The following is a 3,587-nucleotide window of genomic DNA, read 5'->3' as shown; positions in this document are numbered from 1 at the left end:
GCTTGTAGCAAGAGAGAAACAGATTGGGGGTGGATTTTGTGGGTTTGTGGGTATTGCGGGGAAGTTGTGTTGAGGGATATGAAATGAATTTTGTGAGTAATCAGGTGTGTCTTGTGGTTGGTGAAATAAATTGTATGGATCTTAGAGGAAGCTGTGTGTTGAGGTATAGTCAAGTGATGAAGGATTTTCAAATGAAAAATGGAGAGGTGAAGTTGGACAACTTTGCATAAATGAGTCGAAGGTTTGCTCAAGTGATGATGGCTCTTGATTAATGGAGTATGACACATTGAGTGCTCTCTGGTTTTGATCCTCCCACCCACAACTTGAGTGATTGTTGAATTCATCACAGTGTGAATTATTTTGTGGCATGGAGGAACAATCTTTCATGTTTGTACTGGCAGCATAATCAAGTGATAATGTCTGTGAATGTGAATCCTTGAAATTCCCTTCCTAGCCATCATTTGTGTGCGTGTCATAACAGTTTGAGTCACTTTGTGACTCTGGGAAGTAGTTCATTTCACTTTATTGTTCATACTCTTTCATTCCTTGTTGATATTCCCAGTCACCATGAGGATAATGACCTAAATCATCTTGTGGTGGTGGGCAATATCTCATGAAATTGTCTTGATCATTTTCTGAAGCATATCCCCATTGATTGGGTTGCTCAGACTTTGTTAATTCTTGGTGATATTTCCAGCCACCATTAGGATACTGATATGAATAATTTTGTGGTGGTGGGTAGTATCCCATATGATTCTCTTGCTCATCTTTTGGTTCTGAATCATATCTCCATTGATTGGAGTGCTCAGAATTTGTAATTTCTTGGTGATATTTCCAGCCACCATTAGAATAGTCAATTGGTGATGGTGGGTAATATCCCATATGATTTGTTTGATCACAAGATGAGTTGAACTCCATTTAAATTTTGTAAAACACAACACCAGTGAAAACTGAAATTCATGTCAAAGAGAAGAATTTCTTAGTGAGGCAATAACACAAACACCTTGGTTTTAGCAGAAAACAGAAAATTAAAAGAGCAAAAACAAAGAAAAATGCTTAATCTAGACTTCTCACCCACTTAATCATTGTCGATCTATATCAATCCTCGGCAACGGCACCAAAAATTAGATGAGGAGAAAATTAGATTTCCACACAAACTCACCAGCAAGTGTACCGGGTCACATCAAGTAGTAATAACTCACAAGAGTGAGGTCGATCCCACAGGGATTGATGGATCAAGCAACTTTAGTGAGTGATCAGTCTAGTCAAGCAGACAGTGGTGAATTGAATGAAATTAAACTAACAGAGAGTGAATTGCAAGAATTATAAATTGTAGAAAGTAAATTTGACAGAATCTTAAAGAGCAAGGAATGTAAATTGCAGTAAATGTAAAGGGAATTGGGTGCTGGAAAATTAAATGAAGCAGTAAATTAGAACTTAGAGCAATTGTAGAAAAATAAACTTGCATGAAAGTAAATTGGAAGCAATAGGAACAGAAAGTTAAAATTGCAGGAAAGGAAATTGTAGCAGAGGATTTAAATTGCATAAACTGAATTCAATATAACTGAAATGTAAAAGTGTATCAACTATGCTAAGCTCTCTGGAGTCTCTAATCCTCCAAGAGCTGGAGTCTCTAATCCTCCAGCCTAAGCTTCCTATTCTAATCCTACTCCTACTGTGCGCTCCTCCTTTCCTAACAGAACTAAAGTCTTTTTATAGGCATTCTTAAATTACAAATGAAATTCAAAATGGAAAACAAATTACAATTAAATGCAAAATTCCTATTCTAGATGATCTTTGTGCCTTTGAGTGATGTCAATTGGGCTCTTCTTGCTTTGAATTTCACTTGGGCTTGGAATCAGATAAATTGAGCAGAAGTAATGCTTCCAGGAGAGCGTAGCATTTATTAAGTGAGCGGAACGCTTTTTCACCCACGCGTATGCGTGACCTTCAAAAATTGGACTTCTGACGCGTAAGCGTGCCATATGCCCGCGCGTCCATACAGCATTCACTTTGTGAACGTAGCGCTCGCTTTGACAACGCTATCCCACACGTACGCGTCATCTATGCGTACGCGTGGTCTTCCAAAGTTGCACTTTCGACGCGTGTGCGTCAAGCACGCGTGAGCGTCATTTGCAAAACTTTGCCTCCAAATTTTAACTTTCCCGAAAACGCTCAGTAAGTAAACGTAGCGCTTTCTTTGCAAATGAGCGCTCTCTTTGCTTTTTTTATGGGCCACGCTTTTAAAAGCGTGGCCTAAGACATCAAAGTGTGTTCCAACTTCAAAGTGTACCCCATAATTCCTCTTTTCTCCTTTTTAGCTTATTTTGTGCTTTTTGCTTCTTTTTCTTCTTATTTCCTGCAAAGTTTATAAAATCAAAAGATCAAAGAAATATACCATTTAAGCACAAAAACATTCAATATTTAAGCACTAATCATCACTTTCTTGTATGAAAAAGCATAAAAAAACATGACATGATTGACATGTCATCAGAATTCTAAGTTTGCGCGCGGTTTAGAATACACACAAACATTGAAAGCTATGTCACAATTACATAAAAAAAGCAGACACTTCGCTCATTTTAGTGTACTTGAGATATCTTAAAAAAAAACTTGTATGTTAAGACAAACAAACAAGCAACAAAGAAGTACTCAAGCACTCAAGCAAATAATCAAGCAATTATGAAATGGATAATTAATAGACATTGATTGATGTGCAAGAGAACTTAATGGATCAAATAAAATATGAAATTCACACATCAATTAATGATAGGTCAATAATAAGAACGATGTTTGGGTGGATAATAAGATCCTAAATATATACTCCAAAAACTCAAACCAAACACGGCTAGTAGGACATGCATACATCATATGCATTTATATGACATTGTTTAGGTGTGTATATTATACTTGGTTTGTCTATATGAATAACCATGTTTAATTGCTAACTACTTTACTTGAAGTAACTGCTTGATTGTGCTTGAACCTTACTTGTGTTTGTGATTGAAAATTGGGTGGATTGTGATGGATTGGCTGTGGATTGAGTTGTTTGGGCCTAGGGCCGTGGTTGATTATGAGATGGACCGAAGGCTATGTTTGGTTTGAGTTTTTGGTTTAAAAGAGTATGAAAAACTAAACTGTTTTAACGTAGACTTAATGAACCTATGCTTGGAACAGCTTGGTCATTCATACTGTTTAGGAAAAACTTTTAAAAAGGCTTTTGGATTTTTGAAGAATTAACAGTTTTCTCTTTTAAAAAGGATTTCAGATTTTTTATATTAAATCTTTGGTTTTGAAAAGATACATAAAGCGGCTACTAATCACTGTATTCTAGAAACAATTTTATTTTTATGTATCCTATTATAGTAATTCTCTAACCCTATAGTGAGAACCAGTGAGGACGATGTTCTCACTCCCTACAGGTATTTTCTTTTCAGATTATGGACGACGAAGTTCGGAAAAGCTTAGTTATTTTGTTTCTGTTTAAATGCTGTGCTGTGTTGTACTAGTTACTTTTTTCCTCGCCTTTATTCTTACACGTTTTTGTTAGAGATATAGGATTTTGATTATGTAATACTTGTAAAAAT

This window comes from Arachis ipaensis, chromosome B06 (assembly GCF_000816755.2).
Source record: "Arachis ipaensis cultivar K30076 chromosome B06, Araip1.1, whole genome shotgun sequence".
Classification (NCBI taxonomy): Eukaryota; Viridiplantae; Streptophyta; class Magnoliopsida; order Fabales; family Fabaceae; genus Arachis; species Arachis ipaensis.
Note: the sequence above shows the minus strand (reverse complement) of the source record.